At 34.4% G+C, this 22694-nt stretch overlaps 1 protein-coding gene across 2 annotated transcripts in view; it reads left to right on the top strand.

Moving 5' to 3' along the window:
- The window catches only part of LOC126765699 (uncharacterized), a 460036-nt gene that overhangs the window by 201978 nt on the left and 235364 nt on the right, over positions 1–22694 (top strand). The window lies entirely within an intron of this gene.

The following is a 22694-nucleotide window of genomic DNA, read 5'->3' as shown; positions in this document are numbered from 1 at the left end:
AAAGTGGAACTAGTACTAGGATCATCGTGAACATAATTCGATTTGAAAAATTCAGCAAAAAAACTGACTAATCAGCCCAGCGTAAAGCAGAGGGAATGGCCGAACACGCTTTTCTAGATTTTACAAAGTTCCAAAAGAACTTAGGGTTCGACTTAAATGTAGACTCCGTACTATTAATAAACCTTTTATAGAGAGACTTATCCAATTCATTGAACAGTTTTGTGTAGTGCTGATATTGAACAAATGAAACATGAGTTTTATTTGAAGAGAATTTTCTGTAGTATTTATTTCTAAGATTTTTTAAACGTTTGAGGTCCTTAGTGTACCAAGGCAACTTATATGATTCTTTATGTTTGAGCGGGATATTATAATGACAAAATTCCTGAATTGATTTCTTAAAAATGGAGAAACTATTAGCTGTATCTAGTCCCGAAAGTAAATCATCCCATTTAATCTCAAAGAGCAGATTGTTGAGTTGTTCAAAATCACAAAATGCAAAATTAGGACCCAAGCCCATCAAAAGGTTTAACAGGAGCGAAAAGATAAGTATCCACCTCAAACGCTAGCGGAGAATGATGAATGGTAGCTGGAGTAATTGAAGAGAATCCATCAAGAAACTTAAATTTTAAATTATCACTGAGAAAGACTAAGTCAAGAAAACGATCGAGACTATTTGAATATGAGTTGATTTGAATCAGATTTTTCATGATCTCTGTCCTTACGGAAGACATAATAGAGATTTGAGTCAAAATATTCACTATCAAAGTAACTAGAATTCAGCCAAGTCTCAACAATAACGATAATATCGAAATCCAGATGTGAAGAAAAGTAATAATAACTAATTTACACCTAATACCCGATAGATTTTGGAAGTACACCGTAAGACAGGAGCCAGTTGAGGAAGGTGCAGAAAACGCATGAATAGAATCGCGATTAACAGGCGCATCAACTAAACTGCATCGCAGTTTTCCCCTCCCTTTGGAAAAAACTTAAAGATGGGGACACACCTAACTTAAAGCTTATCGCCTTAAGATTATTAATATCAGTATCTTTCTTAATTAATTTATAACATAAAAGATTCTCTCTATCAACATTAGCATGTTTAACGACAAAAGATATAATATCTTCTTTAGTGACTGAGTTCTTAAAGGTAGACAAGTGAATCCATTTCTTGGGTATGACGACATCGAGATCACAATTGGCATTAACACTAACAACAGTTGAACAGCTGGGGATTTTTTGCTCTTAGTGCTCACTTTTAACTTCAAATTTCCATTAGCAGTAATTGAAGTAGAAGAGTTCAGATTAACAGAATCATCAACGGGAATTGATTGAGCAGGATTGACAGCGACAGAGGGACGATCTGGTTTAGCAGCAACTGTTGGATTGTTTTTGGCTTTCGAATGAGTGTTGATATTCCTAGCAACAGAGTCAGCATATGTATTGGCATAATTAACAGCATTGGGAGCAGCAGGAGGTTTGGCCGCAGGAGCAGAAACTGAAACATCAAGTGCTGAACACATAGAGCGCGACAGGCAGCAACAGCACGACAGTGAACTGAAAACCGTTGTGCATCTAACTACATGTACATTTGTGAGAAGCAGCAACAACACAATAGCCCGCAAGTACACAAAACAACGCAGTTGTCCATTTTGTATGTACACAATTTCGTTGTGGCCATACTAATACCTTGCACTTCAATGAAATTTTAATATTTTGTTCAAAGTGAAAATTTGTATGCAAAAAATAAGTAAATAGGTAAATATTTTTGTTTTAAATTATCAATTGTTATTACAAATGATATAATAGAGCTATAATAGAAGCAATTTTATGCTTTTATTTGTAAAATAACGTCAAGTTTGTTAGAGCTGTGAATAATTTTACATTTTACATATTAGTGGCATCACCACTCTACCTCCTCTTTCTATCTTCCATTGTACTGTCAACTCTACTGTCGTCCTACTGTCGTTGGCAAATATAAGAAGATATTGAAGTTAGCGAGAACGACAACTGTCGGCCTGCAGTCGTGTAGTCGTGCAGCTGTCAAAATAACAGTGTCCATAAGAACGTGTGTATTTTAATATTTGACAGATGTAGTTTGCAGTCTGTCGCGCTCTATGTGTTCAGCACTTCAACATTGGACTTGGCTGTATTTGTACCATTATCAGCAGCAGTAGATAGAGTGAAGCAAGCAGCAGACGGAGCGGCAAAGATTGCTTTCGGTGTAGCGGGAGCGAGATAATCCATACTCACATTATCAGTAGGAGCAGAAACAACAACGTTAGATGACGGAGCCTTTGTACCTACAATAGTCGTAGAAGTGAGAATGGAATTAGCAGTAGTTGAAGCTGCAGAGAATGCTCTCGGCATAGCGGTAGCGAGGTAATTTACACTCACATTATCAGCAGAAACAGCAGCGTTAGACGGAGAAGCGATTTTAGAAGCATTTGTACCAACAACAGTGGCAGCAAATGAAATGGTCTGAATTGAAAAAGCTTAAGCTTTGACGTCCTTCTTTATTCAACCGAATCTTAAGACTAACTTGCTTTACATTTCTTATTACTTAGTTTACCTATTACTTATCCTAATGCTAACTGTACTAACATTCTTTATTAGTTCGCTTCTAATATTAGGATTAACTGTTTAATCATCCCATATTAGCTTGTTTACTCATATGTATATATTTATGTACATATATATATTTTATATATATATATGTATATAAATATATATTTATGTTTTAGTTAAGTTGGCGTTAGCATAACCGAAATACTCTCACTCTCTTATTTCACAACAAAGCTAATGTGGAACCCAATTCTAAGTTAGTACGATATTAAGCATTTACTATCTACATACATACTATTACTACATGTTTAGAGTGTAGGAATGTAACTCCTCCACCCTTTGATTTGAGATTCTCCTGGATCTCATTGCTTATTCGTAAGTTTACATAATTCATTCAGTATATAAATTCTTTTGTACATAATTTCGTTAACAAGTTTAATTTGTTTTTTTTTGTATAGAAAAATTCAAGATTATTTTTAATTACAATAGTTATGGTTTTTTGTGAAAGAAAATTTATTTCTAATTCTTTTATATTGAAAATATAAATATAGACTTTTCTAAACATATTTCTTTCGATTTTAACTTTTTTTGTTCCAATTTGTATTCCATCTGATTTGGAATTTTTCATTGAATTGTTTTTATTATTTTACATATTATATTTGGTATCTAAAACTTTTTATTTTACAAAGTGTATCAAGTTATTACTATAAATGGTAATGTTCATTTATAACTACTTTAATCAGTAGATAATTAACTTCTATTGCTACTATTTTAGTTTTTTGTTTATTTTATATATGAACATAAGTTAGAATAAACCAAATTATTACTTAATTTTAATTCCTTAAGTTAACCATTTTTCTTAAGAATATAGTGTTTAGTATTTACATGTGTTTACATATATTAACTATGAGTTAATTCGCCTTACAACTTCTATTCGGTTCTTTTATTTTATTTTTTTTGTACTCCAGTTATTAAGTTTAATTCTGTAATAATATAGCTTTTTGGACAGTTTTTAATTCAAATTACTAAGTTATCGTTGCTATAGATCGCAAAACTTATTCAAATTAAATTCAGTTTATAAAAATCAATTATTCGATCTCTTTTTATTTATTTTTTTTTGTAGGAATTTTCTATTAGAAAAAAAAATTAATTTCTTTGAAGTAATTGCTTTCAAGTTTTTTATTAATAAGTATGTGGTAAATGAGTTTTTTTTTTTTTTCGTTTTACTACCTTTTACTTTTCTACTACGCTGAGATGTATTGTTTAAAAGTTGAAGTTTCTCTGACGTAACGTTAACTGTCATTATGGCTTCTATTGTCATTATCGTCACTGTAAGTATGAGTGTTCATATTAGAGTTTTCGAATTTTAAAGGACGTTTAATATTTGATGTATGAATGTTTTTCAAGTTTCTTTTGATAAATTTAGGCTCTTCTTTATGTCTTACACTTTTATAGTTTCTAATAAAACCTTCGCCTCTAGTTTCTAAATAGGTTTCCCTTTTGGTGTTATGTTTTGAAATAATCTTCAATTTTGCGTTTTCTAATCGGTTTTTAATTATTTTATGATCGATTTTGTTATTCTGTACATCTAAAGGTGTAGCTTTTATTGCGGTGTGATACGAATTATTATAGAACTTTACGGCTTTACACATTTGGATTATGATTGGAGCTTTTTCTTCCAAATTTAGTGTTCGTATCCGTTCTGTAAGTGTGTTATTTACCCTTTCGACGTCGGAATTACCAGTATGGCTATTTGGCTTTGTAGCATGAAACTGTATGCCTTCTTTGGTCAGAAAGTCACGAACGTTTTTCGAATTAAATTCATTATCGAAAATAAACTTTTTTACATGCCCTTTAATTGCTAAAAATTCATTAATTTTACATACGATTGTTTGGCTATTTCTATCAACTAAATGAAAACAAATGACATGTTTCGAAAACTTATCGACAAAAACTATAAATGAGTGTTTACTATTAACGTAAGTATCTATATGTACAATTTCATTTATCGTGTTCGGTGTTTCCGTAGTATAAAATTTCGCTTTGATCGGGTTTCGGTCATATTTTCCGTATCAGATTTCGCAATTATTTATTACAGATTTCGCAATTATTTATTATTTCATGTATTTTAGTTTTTTGTGGGTGATACACCTTATGTTTTATTCCTTCGTAAGTTGGGATAATTCCTGAATGCCCTACTTCGAATTTATGGAAAAGCGATATCTGTTTTTTTAGTTCATATTCTTCTACAATATCTTTGGAAAAATGGCTACAGTTTACAAAAGAAATATTTTGATTTTTTTTAAAGATACTTAAAAGAATTTTTTGAATCTCATTATATTCGTTTTCTTCAAGTTCAGAGTATATAGCGACCTTTCCTTTATTAAAATGTCTTTTTACGATATTGACTATGTTAGAGTTATTGATATCTCTTTTGTCAATAAAAACGCGTTTATTTTTGAAAATATTTACTACTTCGTATTCCTTTGATTCAACCAAAATTAGCTGCTGTTTGAAGCGATTTACAACCGTATCGAGAGTTTTAAAATGATTATAAGAACTTTCTTCCTGAGAATGGTTGGTTTGAACTTCCAAAGAAATTGTTTGATTTTGCTGCTCTACAGCGTTTAAATCTTTAATTTTTAACATTTGTTTAACAGTCATTCCCAAATTTTTGGTATTAATCATATTTATTTCGTTACTATCAATTCGGCTTAGGAAATCGGCTATTTTATTTTCTTTTCCACTTATGTAATCGATTTTTGCATCATACTCCCCCAATTGTACTAACCAACGCTGTAGCCTAGGATTTATATCCTTACCACAATTTTTTTTCTGCAACCACTTCAGCGGTTGATGATCTGTTTTAAGATCAAACTCCCTTCCGTATAAATAAGGTCTATAATATCTTACTGCCCACACTATCGCTAACAACTCTTTTTCTATAGTTGAGTAGTTTTTTTCGTGACTGTTTAATGTTCTCGAAGCGTATGAAATTGGATGCTCATCTTGAGTGAGAACTGCGCCAATAGCAAAGTTACTAGCATCAGTTATTAGTTTAAATCTTTTGTTAAAAACTGGATATCTTAAAATGGGAGGATTTGTAATCATGTCTTTTAATTTTTCAAAGGCAGTTATATAACTTGGGTTATATACATTAATTTTTGCATCTTTTTTTAGATATGCAACCATAGGGTAAGCTATTTTCGAATAGTCTTTGATGAATTTCCTATAGAAGCCTGTGATTCCTAGAAAAGATTTTATTTGTTTTTGCGAAGTGGGTAACTTTAATTTTCGTATGGCTTCCACCTTATTAGGGTTTGGCTTTATCCCTTCAGGGGTTAATAAATGACCTAGAAAATCTGTTTCTTTTTTTAGAAAATTGCATTTATCTAGTCTTACTTTCAATTTCGCTTGTTGTAGTTTTTGAAATATTTTCTTCATATTTTCAATGTGTTCTGACAAAGAGGTACTAAAGATGAGAATGTCGTCTAAATAGACAACGCATATTTTATTTATGAAATCTCGGAGAACTGAATTAATGAGACGTTGGAATGTCGATGGAGCATTTTTGAGGCCAAATGGCATCCTCAAGAACTCATAGTGCCCTAACGGAGTAGAAAATGCAGTTTTTTTTCTGTCATTTTCATCCACCACTATTTGGTGAAAACCTTTAGCAAGATCAATTGAAGAAAAATATTGGGCTCTTCCCAATTTATCCATGATACCATCGATGTTGGGTATCGGGAATTTATCACTAACTGTAATTTCGTTCAACTTTCGGTAATCGATCACGATACGCCATTTCTTTTTTCCAGATTTATCTGCTTTTTTGGGAACTACCCACAAAGGACTGTTGTAAGCTGAATTGCTTTCTCTAATAATGTTATGCTCTAACATTTCCTTTATTTGCTTCTGAATTTCCAACTCGTGGACTTGTGGATATCTATATATTTTCGAATATATAGGTTTATCATCTGTCGTAATAATTGTATGTTTAATTTCGTGTGTAAAAGAAAGTTTGTCTCCTTCTTTAAAAAACAGTTCATTATACTCTTGCAATAATTTTTTTATTAATTGGCTTTCTTCGGAATTCAAATGAGATAAATCTAAGTTTTCCATGTCACTGAATTCGATTGCGCAAATTTCCTGCTTTTTATACGGACTAAAACTTTCAAAATGTATTTTATTTCCTAATATATTAATAAATCTATTCTCTACATCAATCTTAGCTTTAAGAGGAATGAGAAAATTTTGACCTATTATAGCTTCATACTTTTTGCTATCAAAATCAATTACCTTCCACGATAAGGTACCTGAAGCATTAAATTCATCAGGTATGGGAGTAATTATTCTGTGCGTTACTTGATTGATACCATTTATTGTCCTGTACCAAAGAGGTGTAGAAAGCTTTTGTTTAGGAAAATATTTATCTAAAATGTTTGGTTTAATTAAACTTGTATCTGAACCTGTATCAATGAGGCATATAATTTCATGACCGTCAATTGTTACAGTTATTAAGGGCAATTTGCAGGTGGAGGCATTTTGGTAAAATTTACATCCTCCTCTACATTACCTACCTCCATCGGCTGATAACTCGACTCGGCCCGACTAGGTCTACCACTTTGAGTATCAACACTCATGTGTGAATTAGACTTGGTTTGATAATTATTATATCTACTCGTATTATTATAGTTGGAAACTTGATTACTTTGTTCTCTAATAGTTTGGTTCGGATAGCGTCTACTCTGGACTGAGTTCTGGTGGTTATAGCTACTATAGCTATTGTTGGCTTGAGTAATTTGATTATTTCTCCCTTTAATATTATTTAACTTACCAGTTTCGAAAGTCCTTTGATTATATTGTTTCCTGTGATTGTAGGAAATAGCTCTCTTCTCGTCTAATAACCTATATTTTGAGAAGCTATTATACATTTCGAGTAGGGTAGCACTTTCGTTCAAATGAGTACGATAACTTCCGTCAATTTTTTCAATTAAAATATCCCTAAGATCCCTATCTACATTTATGGGCATATATATTGAGGGTTTTGCCTCGTCAAATTCATATAGTTCATTAAGCCTATAACTGGAGTCCAAAAAGAAATCAAAAAGTTCTCTTAAATTACTAACCTTAATATTTCTGCATCGATTGAAGATTTGCGAGTAGGTTTCCTCCGGTTGGTACCTCTGTTTTAAACGCTGCTTTACCTCCGTCCAGTTGCTGTTGTATGCCAGTTGTTGGATGCATCTTCCTGCTTCGCCGATTAATTTTTCGTTTACAACGATTTGTGTGACGAACTCCTCCAAATGGGACTTGTTGTTACATAAGTAAAAACCTCTTTCGACGGCGTTGATAAAAGCGAGTAAATTGTCACCCTTTGACCCGCTGAATGGCTTTAAGTGACGAAAGTGACTTATAACCTTGTCGTCACTAAGAACGAGCTGCTGCGACTGCTGGTTGTGTAGCTGTTGGCTGTGTATCTGCTCTTGTTGTTGTTGCATTTGGTGCTGCAACTGTACCTGTTGCTGCTGCATGTTACTAATTACCTCCTCTTGTCTTCTAATGATTTGGGCAAGCTCCTCTGAGTCCATGATATACCGGTTTTTGTCAAATTGCTTTTGTCGACTGTTCATGAGTTATTTTCTCGATTATTTAATTAGTTAATTTAATTTTTCTTTTCAATTTTAAATGTTATTTTCTAAAACGCACTATACGTAAATAGTTTAACCAATTTTTTTTATTTTTAAATTGTTTTTTAATCGCCACAATTTGGTTTAACCAAATTTTTATTAATTTTTACACACCACAACAATCGAAAGTGTTTTTTGTTTGTTTTTTTTACTGTTTGCGAAATTTTAACGAGTTTTATACTCTAAAGTTTTTTTTTTTTTTTTTTTTTTTTTTTTTTTAAACTGTTTTTATTCACCACAATTTGGTTTAACCAAATTTTTATTAAACGCACACAACAATCGAAAGTTACTGTTTGCGAAATTTTAAAGAATTTTATACTCTATAATTCGAGTATATAATCCGGTTTGTAAGTTAGCGAAAAACTTTGTAACACTCGAATTGTCGAATTGTCGAATTGCCGAAAAAATAAACATATATGTTTTTTATAAAAACTCTTTTATTTATGGTATTCCAACTTTAGTATGGAAAATACACAAAATAATTTTTTTTGTTTTAAGTTCGCTTTGTCTTAAGACAAAGTTCCGTCGACTGCGCCAGAAATGAAATGGTCTGAATTAAAAGCTTAAGCTTTGACGTCCTTCTTTATTCAACCGAATCTTAAGACTAACTTGCTTTACATTTCTTATTACTTAGTTTACCTATTACTTATCCTAATGCTAACTGTACTAACATTCTTTATTAGTTCGCTTCTAATATTAGGATTAACTATTTAATCATCCCATATTAGCTTGTTTACTCACATGTATATATTTATGTATATACATATATTTTATATATATATATGTATATAAATATATATTTATGTTTTAGTTAAGTTGGCGTTAGCATAACCGAAATACTCTCACTCTCTTATTTCACAACAAAGCTAATGTGGAACCCAATTCTAAGTTAGTACGATATTAAGCATTTACTATCTACATACATACTATTACTACATGTTTAGAGTGTAGGAATGTTCGACAACAATTTTATTGAACATAGCTCTGTGATATGTGAAATAAGCAACATACGGCATAATGTCAACATTAATATTTCTGGTGAATGTACAGTCTATAGTGGTATTGCCTAATGTTGTCGGTGATGTTTGTACGTAGTTGAGGCCGAATTCATTCCTCATGAACTCATCGAGATAGCTGTTCTGTTGTGGATTGCAATTGAAATCGCCGCATAGAATGGTTGGAGTCTCCAAGTTAGGCTGAGAGTTCAGTATTAATTTTGTTAGGTTTGCTGAATATGGCAGGAGTGATTGAACAGGTACATAATATCGACAGACTCAATCTGAAATTCGAGCCCGATATATCCATATCTTTGTCAAACACACTCCAGTCGATCTTTATGTCATAGTGTTTGTACAGCGGTTGGTTTACCAAATAACGCAGCCAGGCCTTGATAACTGATCTACGTACGAAACCACGATCGATTTGCTACAGGTACTGCATAAGCGAAATTCCGTCACATTTTCATCGGGTAATTTTGTTTGAAGGAAAGAAATGTTGCGATGTTTCACTTTCTTTACTCTTTGTAACAAAAGCCGTAGTTGATATTTCAGGCTGGGTCTTGCATGAGCTGAGGCCGACAAAGAAAAAGTTTATATATTTATTATCACTTTCTGGTTATTTTAAATATACATAAATACTGTCCAAATTACATTTATTTTTGTATAAATCAATCGGTTTAAATAAACTTGACAAACGCACGAAAGAATCACCGCGCTATAAAGTCGGAGTCACGAGTTACACTGAATAGAAACAAGGGAGAGCGCCAGTTTCGCACAGTTAACGCAGTATGCCTCCCCCGCCGCCCCGCTCGACCCCGAAATATTCACACCACATTTTTGTTTCTTAGACTAATAGTTTTTTTTTAAATTATTATGGTACGATGATATAGACCTTTTCGTTACGGTCCACTTTTTAAATCTGGTACCCGTATGTTTCGACGCGATTTTAAAGACGTTTCACGTCAAAAATACGTCCGTTCACAGTGACGACCGATTATGTTTATTAAAAGCATAACTGCATTCTCCCAATGCTTCTTTGACTTCAGAAGAGTCTACTGTGGACTCTATACCCTTAATTGCAACAACTTATATTAAGGAGGCTGAGAAGCACTCATTATTCTTTGTACGTATCACCTAAAACTAATCCAGATAGATATAGGGTTATATACATTATACAGTATGTCAACTATTTGATCACACCTGAGTATCAGAACATGATTTGTGTTTGCTTTTTTATTTGTAATGGCAATCCACTTGTATTTTATATAGAAAACAATTAAAGGTAATAAATTAAAATTAATACGTTTGTTTTTCAAAACACTTGCTTGATTTGATATAATTTAAAATAATGTCTCCGCTGCACATTTGATCAATTAGTTGACAAAAACGAAATTTTACTCAATATTTAATATGACTCTTTTTGCTTTGATTACTGCCTCAATTCGTTTGGGCATGGGCTTGACCACCTTCCTAAAGAAATCTCCGCTAATATTTTGCCAGGAATTTTTAGCCTTCGGCCATAAATCGTTAATTTTCTGAAACTCTTCTTGGGCATCAGAAATCGGATGCTTGGCCTCAAACCAAGCATATTCCATTGGATGGAGGCCTGGCGATTGAGGGGGCCAGTCGAGTACTTCACAACCGTTGTTTTGAAGCCAAGCTTTAGCTACATGAGAAGTGCGTTTCGGATCACTATATTGCTGAAAGATAACGTCCGACACATTCTTGTTCCACACTTCCAGACTATTGCACAAACCTTGTTGAAGGATATCGACATATTGGTTAGCATCCGTCCGTTCTCGGGGTTTCCTCCAAATCCATTGCCGCCCATCTTTTCCCAGACGGTTTGTTTATTTTTCTTCGGACCATATGACTCTTATCCAGTCATTTTGGGTGTAAGTTTTACATATTTTTGCAAATTGGTGTCTCAATTTATGTCGTCGTTTTGTCAAGTATCTGTATTTACGATAGTTATAGCGGTAGTAATATTCTGAAAAAGAGTGTCATTATTTGAACATGAATTATTTGTCCTTTTTCAGTTAACACGGTACTATTTCTGTCTTCTTTAACTATTTCCTTACTGTAGGATTTACTTAGCTTAGTTCCAAACCTCTTATTTTTCATAACAGATATTTTTTATCCTAGCCCATATGCTTTTATTTCATGATAATTGTTATTATGGTATTCGAAACAAAGCAAGGATTTGTTTCTAAGCTTTTTTTTTAGGTTACTTTGCTCAGTGTCCTCGGGGGTAAATGTAACATTCCTATGAAAAATAGGTCTACGGGTGTTTTAAATGTTGTCGAATGAACTGAATGATTATACTCAGACACTGCTCTTTATAAAAGTTCTTTAACGCATTATTTCAATTAATATATAGTGGATCCTTTCCACTTGTCCGTTTGCATGGCTTTTGTATGGAGGAGTAGTGTAAACATCTATTCTAACTACTCTGTCATCATAAATTTTAAAGAGGTTGAGTTTGCAGATGACTCATTGTCAATAACTATTGATTTTGGTGCACCCAAGAAAAAATATCATATCTATTAGGGGCCTTCTGACAACTTCTACTGCTCTGCTATTTAGACTTTTTGTTACTGCGTAGTTTGTAAATTTTCTAAAGTTGTCTAATTCTGTTAAAAATATATCAATATCAAATTGATATGAAGATATTTCGTTAAGCTTGAAAACAGTTTGGTTTTTGAAAATATTAATTGGAACTATTGTACAAGGGATTAGATTATGACTTGAGCTTTCATCGCTATGAATCGTAGGTGCTACTCGACTCGATATACTTGTAGTATACTTATGCGAAATAAAAAAAACACTTTCTATCGCACACTGTATTCAATTTTTATTTAGTTGATTTCACTAATTGTATTATGATGTATTTCTTTTATTAGTATAACAATTTAATTATTATTTTCACATACTGACACTGCAGCGAAATCCGGGACTCACGTCACAACGTCACTTTGGCGGGAAGTCACAAGAATAATGTGCGAAGGTTGCGGTTTTTAGAAGAAATGTATCTTTGCGGGTCGACCGTCTTACTTTGCGGATGAAACGAAAAAGAGAGGGATCCCGTTCGGATCTATCCCTTTTGCTTGTTTGGGTTTTGAATTAGATTATTCCGAGTCGTCTCGTTGATGATCGTGTGGTTGTTGTGTTGTAATAATGAGCGGTGTTAGGTACTAAGTTTGATGTGTGTGTGTGTGATGAGGTATTGTGACGTGACGCGATGTGACGTGAGGTGTTGCGATGTGGGATGTTGCATAACGTTCATAGCTCATGTAAACAGTAGGTGTGAGTGAATTTATTTGTATCGGTATTCTTGAAAGGGGATCTGCAACTACATTTGTTTTACATGGTTTGTAAGTTAGTTCGTAATTATACTCTTCTAAAATGGCTTTCCATAGATTCATTTTACTAATGGTGTTCTTATGGCTTAAGGCATAGGTAAGAAGTTGATGATCGGTGATAAATTTTATTCTTTTGGAACCGTAGAGGAAGAGCATTTCTTTCTCGTTGGTAGCATAATACTCTTCGGCTTTGCTTAAGGTTCTCGAAATAAAAGTGAGTGGTCTACCGTCTGTCGCTAGGACAGCACCTAATGCAAAACCGGAGGGTCGTTAATTCAAAATCTTTCTCGAAATTTGTATGTGCTAAGACTATACCTTTGGATACTGGGGTGTTTTTTTTATTTTATTGAATGCTTCTAAGGCCTCGTCGTCTAATTCTATTTCCTTTGAGTTTCGTTTAAAGATATGACCGGCTTCTACTTTAATAGTAATGGTTTAGCTATTTCCTAATAATCCGTGATAAATCGTCGATAGTAACCTGACATACTTAGGAAGGATCTTAATTCCTTGAGAGTTTGTGGGACTGGGATTCTCGCTGCCGCTTTTACTTTTTCGGCATTGGTTTTAATCCCTTTTGAGCTGGTTACGTATCAAAAAAATTCTTATTCTTTCCTTGCAAATGTGTATTTGTCTAGTTGAATTTTCATGTTTTCATATCGTAAAATTAGAAATACCAATTCTACAAGGAGCTTTTCAAAGTAAACAGGCCTTTAAAAACAAACAGAATAAATGGTTCTTTCGGTAAAATCAATTTATTTTATTCAAAATAGTCTCCTTCTGCTTCAATTCAGCTTTTTGCTCGGTCCAAAAGCATGTCGAACGAGTGTTTTAGCTCGTTGGACTGTATGGCCGCCAGTTTGCCGGTGCAAGCCTTTTGAATGGCCTCTTCGTCTGCATAACGCTTTCCTTTCATGGGCAAATGCTTTTTTCCGACAAAGGAAGAAGTCGAACGGTGCCATATCAGATGAATACGGGGAGTGGTTAATGGTTAAAATGTGATTTTTGGTCAAATAATCGGTCACAAACGTCGATCGATGAGACGGTGCATTATCGTGCAACAAATGCCAACTTTCATCTTTGCAATATTCCATGCACGATTTTTTGGATTTCGGCTCGTCTGGTACTTTCCGTTAAGAACTCTGGCTTTCGTTTCGGGATCATATTGGATGCACCACGTTTCGTCACCAGTCACAATATTGTAAAGAAAGTTTTTGTACTTTTTAACCTCTTTAATGATGTCCTTCGAATGTTGGATTCTGAGCAAAGCGTTATGCAGACTTAGAGGCCATTCAAAAGGCTTGCACCGGCAACTGGTGGCAATACCGGCCAATGAGCTAAAACAGTCGTTCGACTTGCTTTTGGACCCTGCAAAAAGCTGAATTGAAGCAGAAGGTTGTGACGTGGACAAAAAGTTCTGTACCAAAATAATGTAGTACAAAATATCCATACATTCACTGCTTAATTTGGACACTGTGTATCTTGGAAGTTGGACAAAATTTGTCTCAATTTTTAATCAGCAAGCATTAAAATCCCTTTATATCTTGGACAATACATTTAATATGTATGCATATTTGTATGCTGTTTACTTATGTACTATACCTATGTATGTATATTACACACAAATGTACATATTTGTATTTCGGCATCAATGAAATTTTTCAAACGTTGCAATGCCGTTATTTTTGCGAAATTATGTATGCATCAAATTTCTGGATTAGCTATGACACAATTATGCATATTTGATCAGTTGTTGCAATCATGTCAAAAAGAAAACACCCAGTGGAGTTATCTCTGAAAATTAAAAGTGAGATATTGAATGAACCGGCTAATAAAAGCCTAACTATAAGGAAATGAGAAAGACTGAGCGTATTGTTTTGCTGCAGCAGTACAGGAGAAAAGTTAATGCCGTTGGTTATAGGTAACGCTGCGAAGCCGCGAGCTTTTCACCGAAATAAAATCGACACTCAAAATTTTATTGTGCAATGGGCTCACAACAAAAAGGCTTGGATGACAAGTGTAATTTTCCAGCATTGGCTTAGTTCTATCAATGACCAAATGAAGAAGCAAAATAGAAAAATTATTTTGTTCATTGACAATGCCACAAGCCACAGTTTAATAAATGAATATTCAAATGTGTTTGTAAAATTTCTGCCACCAAACCAAGGAATTATTCAAAATGTAAAAACAAAATATAGATAAAAAATGATGCTTTCTCTGATAACACACCTTGACGAATGCAACAATGCAAGTGAGTTGTCGAAAATAATTTCTGTTTTGGATGCTATTCGATGGTTGGTTTCTTCCTGGGACGAATTAGACCGTCTTGTGATAAGAAAATGCTTTCAACATGCTGGATTTCCTTGCCACGATTTACTGGAATGTCCACGGCAAGAAAATCTGAATTACGGAAGTTTGATAAATCACAACTGTTCTGAACAAATTCGAAATGAATTAGTATCGCCCATAGTTGTGGAAAATATGGAAAAATCGATAGATATACATGAACAGGTGGGTGATTCCCATAACACTATTTTAAAAACGTGGTAGAGGATTTAAAACACATCTCCCAAGGAACTTCTTCAAGTGAAAGTGAAGATGAGTGCACTGAAAACTATAATCTTCCCACTGTAAAAGAAGATCAAACATGAACGAAGTCATTCTTTATGTATCAGCACATCAATCAACTTTACTGCCGAAGTTTTTAAAGTTAAAAACGAAATTGGAACAAAATATAAGCTTATCAAAATTAAAACAAACTGAAATAGATGCTTATTTTTCTAAAACATAAGTTGTACATATATCCGTATTCTAAAATGTCTTAATTTTTGTTTTTCTATTACACACTTATATATTGAATTTAATGTACGTTTTTAAACTAGTTTTTAAAATAAAGCCAATAAAATAAGAACAAAATCATTTCTTTATAACATGGAAACTCGCGTAAGTTGGACAAAAAGTGATGAACCGCAGGCGTCCAATTTAGTTTCATCATGATATCTCAATTTTTAATCAAGTTACAGCTTGCACGGACGGACGGACAGACAGACATCCGGATTTCAGCTCTACTCGTCACCCTGATTACTTTGGTATATATAACCCTATATCTGACTCTTTTAGTTTTAGGACTTACCAACAACCGTTATGTGAACAAAACTATAATACTCTCCTTAGCAACTTTGTTGCGAGAGTATAAAAATGAAACCCTTTTCCGTTGTCACGGCGTCACGCGTGAATGGCTGGACCGATTTCACAAATTTTTTGTTGTATTTGTTATTATTAGGAGAAGGTACTTATGTTAAAAAAAAATTACGAAAGTTGCCGGAAAACGCCTAAAAACAGTCCTTTTCTTTTTCCCATACAAACGTTTTATTTTGTATATACATACATATGTAAGTAAAAATGAATGTTTGTTTGTTAGTAACGCTAAGGCTCGAGAACGGCGAAACCAATCTTCATGAAACTTTCAGAAGTTGTTCGCTGTGGATCTGGAAAGGTTCAGAAATAAAAAAAAAAACTTTTCATAAGAAAAAGTCGAACAATTGTAAATTTCCAAAAATTGACATTTTTCATACAATTATTTTTTCTTTCGTTTTTCAATATTTTGATTTGTAAATTATTTGAATCGTTCAATTTCGGTCGCTTGCTCTTTTATTCCGGCTATTTAAAAAAAAAAAATTGAAAATTATTCAGTGAAAACTTGATGTGTGTTTTAAACGAAGTGATCAATTACAGATTGAAATTTGTTATGAAGCCACGAAGAGGTCCCGCTAATATCGGTCGGTGTCCTTTTTGCCACCGACGCCAAGGCACATGAATGAGTACTCCCAGGATGCGATGACATACGTGTGGAATTATGGATCAGGGTCAATCAGCAAGCGATCGGCATGTTGTCACAGCACGACTTTTCAAACAACAGTTACGATGTTCTTCTTTGGATGAAATCATTTCTGCGGAAATTCCTGATGCAGAGAAAGATCCAGGATTAAACGAAGTTATGAAAACCAATATGGTTCATGGACCTTGCGGACACCACAATCCCACTTCGGTTTGTATGTCTAACAATAAATACACGAAACACTATCCACTTGCTTTTCTTTCGGAATCGCAAACTGGAAATGATGGATATCCACTCTATCGTCGTAGCCCATCAGACGACCATACAACTTAGAGTAGTGAATATCGAAATTGACAACATGTGGATCGTACTATATTCGCCACTGTTGTCTAATTCACATTCAAATCTCATGTCAATGTTTGATATTGTAGTTTGGTGAAATCGATCAAATATGTTTGCAAGTAGGTCCCGAAAGGATGCAACATGGCGGTTATTTGTCTTGAACGATACGGTCGAACTGCAATAAAGCGCTTAGTAGGATATTTACTTTTGCAATTCATGAACGTTTTCCGACTGTTGTGCGTCTCGCAGTTAATTTGGAGAATGGCCAAAGAGTGTACTTCAACCCAGAAAATATAGTGCAGCCAGTGGAAACACCGCCAGTAGCAAAATTACGCAGAAAGGAAGGCCAACCAGTAGATTGACATCCAGGTGTGTTCTCAAATAATGCATTTCGATGAATTTACACAATCCACCGGAAAAACGACCTTCGGTTCCTATTGGATAATGTACGAATTTCGAATACGAACTTCATTTGAGCCATTGCGTACTGTAAATGGTACGGTGTGTACAATTTTTCTAGAAGCAAGCCAGCAAAATATGTACGATGCGGTGCAAATGAAGTTCGCACACTTTTCGGGAAGGTCATTTCGACATATCAACCTTCAAATGCGCTTCAATTATGGTATACGAACAAAAATTACATTGTCGAAGACATTTTACATCGTATTCGCTAAGAATTGGAAATGTGTCAGTTCTGGTTGATACTTCCGGTGGTTTAATATCAATTCCATCTGCCGTTTATCAATTCATGAAAGATGAATCCATAAAGAATATTCGGACATTGGCCAAATTATCGTTACTACGATTTCTTGAGTACACGCACAATTTTAGCTGCCAAAAATACCGATGTTGTTGACTTAAACTGGAAGATTTAAAGTCAAATTACGGGAGATTTGCGCTCATACAAATCGATCGATCGTCTTGACAATGAGACGAAGCCACGAATTATCAAGTGGAATTTCTAAGTGGTTTGGATAGGCTTGGTATGACCCCGCATTATTTGCGTCTCAAAGTTGGATCTGTCGTTATTATGTTTCGCAATCTTTAAGCACCGAAACTGTGTAATGCAACCCGACTGACTGTAACGTAGCTATCTTATAGAATGGGGCAGAATGCTTGACTCTACGAATTCCTCTGAGCTCCAACGATTTGCCTTTTTAGTTCAAACCTTTTCAGTTTTCAAAGAGTTCTACGATTTTCCATATCAGTTCCAACGCATTCCGTTTCCAGTGAAAATTGCATTTGAGATGAGAATCAATAGGACACAAGGATAGTCGCTAGAAGTGTGTGGCATAAATTTGGAAATGCTATGTTTTTCACACGGCCGGATATACGTGGCGTGCTCACGAGTTGGAAAACCATCTTCTCTGTACATTTACCCACCAAAACAGAAACAAAAAAAAACAAGAAAAAACGTTAACTTCGGTTGCACCGAAGCTAAATACCCTTCACAGGTGCATTTCTGTTAGTAACTATGTGTTCAGTTTGTATGGAAGCTATATGCTATAGTCAACCGATCTGCACATTTTCTTCGGAGATTACATTGATACAGACAGACAGACGGACAGACAGACAGACGGACAGACAGACAGACGGACAGACAGACGGACGTGGCTAAATCGACTCAGCTCGACATAGTGATCATTTATATATATACTTTATAGGGTCTCCGACGATTCCTTCTGGGTGTTACAAACTTCGTGACAAACTTAATATACCCTGTTCAGGGTATAAATATAGTTTATCAAGCTTCGTTACATTGAAAAAATTTGGAAAAATCGAAAATAAATGATTTTCAACACAATATAAATTCAACTTCCTTTTCATTTCAAAACACATAATCTCAGGCAGGACAACGGCTGCCGGGTCAGCTAGTTTGAAATAAAATAAATTGATTTTGCCATTTGCTCTTTTTGTTTTAAAGCCCTGTTTACTTTGGAACGCACCTTGTATATTTTAAGGTGTTCTTCTTTGTTTTGCTGAATATATCCTATATGTCGACGAAAGATATCATCTAGTGCTCTTTGGAATGTGTTTTTAAGCCCGAAAGGTAACCGGAGAAATTTATACTTTCCGTTGTTTACGAAAAATTCATTTTTTTTATTTGACTCGCGAAGCGGAATCTGATTAAACCCACTCTTTAAATCGATGACAGTAAATAATCTTTTCGAGAGCTTCGTTAATTTCTGGTACAGGATATTTGTCGTTGATTGTAGCTGACTTAAGCTTGCGATAATCTACGCCCATTCGATCCATTTTTTTACGAGAGGCTTTTGATTTTTTGTTAACGATATACATATATTGCTGATTTATACGGAGATTTCGATTTCCTTACTATTCCATTAGCAAGAAATTCTTCGACTTGGCGAGAATGGTGTAGGTGAGATTTTCGTCAGGATTGGCGAACAGGTTTGGACACTTATTAAGGTAGAAGGGGAGCATTCGCCTCTTTTTTTTTGAGGTGCTCTCATAAAAAAACTGTTAATGGTTTTTCAAAACTTTTTTTTTGTTTAAGAGCTTACATTTGTTGGCTTTAAATTTTACCCGTTTTATTCTGATTACCTCGCATATTTATATACAAATTTTACGGATTTCCCAAGATGCTCAAAAGGGTGAAACTGCCCCATCCATGGAGTAAATTCGCCAGTGGGATGGGGCGCAATCGTCAAAGGGAAAATGCAATTTTAAGTTTGTGGCACAACTATTTTTTTTTTATTTATTAAACAATGTTTAACAAAAAATGAACTTAAATTTTATTAATTCATGTAAAAGTAACAAAAAAAGTGTAATATTATATTGGTAGAGATCAACAAGGCAGTTCATTGTAAAAACAACTAAAGGCAGGTACCTGAGTTATTCATTAAAGGTACAAATGACAATTCGAAATACCTACATATGTTAATATTTATATTGTATACCGGTAAGAACTAATTCATAAAAAATAAATGCGATATAGTGACGAGTTTTACATTACATTGTACTGCGACATATCTACATCAAATATGTATGTTGCAGCTGATCGGGACGTTCCTGCGGGATGGCTTGGGTCCGGCAACTTCAGGGCATTGTCATCTTTTGGAATATAGGATATATCGTTAACACTTGGTTCATAAAATGTCCATGAACCTGGCTTTTTTCTTAAAAAATCAACAGTTACCGAATTCGGACATTCAGACAATATCTTGCCAACATAGAACTTATCTACTTTCCCACCAAATCGAACAAGTACGAATTTGGTCTCACGAAGGCTCTCTGGTTCTACAAACGAACCAACAGATGTGTCGGATTCAGCGAAGCTTAAGGCATCTGCTAAGTCAGATAATGAGTCGACGTAGGTTTTACGTTTTTTATTAATTATTTTTGGAACTCCTTTTCGTACCAATGATTTCTTTGCTTGCTTTTTCTTTTGCTGCTGTGTTCGTTCCTTTACTTCTTTTGATGGAGTAGATGTCAAGATTGTGCATTTTCCCTTTCTTTTGTTAGATTTAGATTTTTGAATTCTAGGGAGTGGACGAACTTGCTCCGTAGTTTTAGGAAGAGGTGGGGGTGTGACTGCACGCTCAAACATCAGGACATCAGGTTCATTTGAAATCGCATCTTGTTGAAGTATAGGTTCATTATCAATGTCAGCGGTGAGATATTCTTCGATTGGTTCGTTAATGAAGTCTGTTTCAGGAAATATTTGTTTGTTAAATGGGCTGATACCTGTCATTTCAAATCCTTTGCAAATATTTTCAGCAGCAAATGCCTTCCGAAATGGGATATTAGATAGCGATGGTATATGGTAAATTGTAATTATTCTACCAGGGTTTGATACAAGGAAATCATTGAACGAAGTCGCTAAGTACTTTTTAAACTGACCAAATACAGATACGTCCAATGGTTGGAGCTTGTCTGACGTATGTGACGGAAAAGTAATCATATGAATACCATTTTCTCTGCAAAATATGATTGCTGTTAGACTGCAGTGGGAGACGTGATTGTCTAGGAAAAGGATTATTGGTTTCTTCTTGGAACACCGAGGGTTATTTTTGATGTGCTTTAGGACTTCTATAAAGCCTTGAGCTGTCGTCCATCCGCTCTTATCTGTTATCCCCAGACAACCGTTGGGACCCCCATTCACGAAATGTTCTTTATACTTTATACGAGGGAACACATAGATAGGGGGTTGAGCGTTACCAGAAGCATTTACAATGCCTACCATTGTCACAAGCGATCCTCTTTCTGCAGACGCCACTTGAGAAACTGTTCGTCTTCCTTTTGTAGAAATAACCTATGAAATACAAAATAGGTACATATTATTATATGTAATGTAGGCATTTCGGTTAGAATGCTATTAAATTATCTTGGGTGATTGCAACAAAATAGTAATACCCGTTTCGTCTAAATTATAAATATCACACGGAGAAAATGAATTATTTTTCAGCAATTGCTGCTTATTATCAAAAAACTCCATAACTGCGGTTTTCTTAAATGCAGTATTTTCCGGTTGTCGCAAACTCAAGTCTTGATTTCGTTTCATAAATCCTTGAATCCAGTCAATTCCAGCTTTTTCATTATCCATAAAGGCATGGCAATATCATTTATTGTGGCATATTCAAATACAAACTTCCGTGCCATTGTATAGGTGAAGCCGTGCTGTAGGTTAGATCATGCTTTAAAATACTCGCCTATCTCTTTTTCTTGATGTTTTGTGAAAACTTTATTTGAGGTATATTTCGATGAATACATATATTCACCTTCAGATGACTGGCCGGAGTCCTCTAATGCCTCCAATTTACTTTTCTTCATTTTTTTTATACGATCTCGCAAAGTAATTCGTTTTAAATCATAAAAGTCAGCAGCTTGACTTGTGTTATATTTTTTTGAGATGACATCTTTTATTACAAGTTTCATCTTCGTCTCATCTAAGTTACAACGGTTAGTTTTTCTTTTGTAGTTTCGAACCATCGCTAAAAGATCTTTGTACCTACAGGTGTAAATAAATATTTTAGAAATTTGTCCTGAGTTCATGGTACTAGAAGCACTTCAAGATTAGACATTAAAAGCAAATCCCTAATTACGCTAGTGGCGAATCTATGGCTTGGAGGTCATTGGCCAGTAGTGAATTCACCCCATGGGGTACATTTGGCAGTGGCGAATTATACCCATGGGGCAGAATCGCCGGCGAAACCACCCCACCAACAGTCTGGCGAATGAGCCCAAGGAGGAACCTCTTGAACTAATTTAAACAGTTTTGGCACTTTTAATAAATTAACTAAAACAAGCAGTGGCAAGATTTTGTCACTAATGTCAAAGCACACATCTGTGAAATATCTTTTTTAAATCACAAAAACTGAAAAAGTTATTACAAAAAATACTTACAACCAAATATTTTCGCGGTAGTCCGTAAAACATAAAACCTCGACCGTCTTCGAGCACATGTATAATGAAACTACCAAAGAGTGAGAGGTGGAAGATCATGGATAAATTCACAAAATATCGTTTTTCGATTATCAATAGCTTATTTAATTTTAAAGATAATTGGTGGTGGCATATGTGCCCCACTGGCGAATGCTCCCCCTACTACCCTATTTATATTTTGGCAAATTGTCATGAGATTTTAATCGGTATGGATTATTGCTTTCAATTGATCACTTTGAGTGCGTCATTGCCTACTAGTATGCCTTGGAATGACCTTAGAGTTGGCAATATGATGAATTTTATTTTTCCCACTGGTGGTACAAAAATTTCTAAAAAGGTGTGGTGAGTAATTTCAATCGTGCCGGCAACTGATTTTACCGTAAAGGTCTTTTCATTCAAATTTGGGTTCCTAATCATAGTTGATTGGATATAATTCTTATTAGATTCAGTGTCAGTTATTTAAATTTACCGTGAAATTAATTGAACCAATTTTATACCA

Source organism: Bactrocera neohumeralis, unplaced genomic scaffold (genome assembly GCF_024586455.1).
Source record: "Bactrocera neohumeralis isolate Rockhampton unplaced genomic scaffold, APGP_CSIRO_Bneo_wtdbg2-racon-allhic-juicebox.fasta_v2 cluster11, whole genome shotgun sequence".
NCBI lineage: Eukaryota > Metazoa > Arthropoda > Insecta > Diptera > Tephritidae > Bactrocera > Bactrocera neohumeralis.
This window is presented reverse-complemented; position numbering and strand designations above follow the sequence as displayed.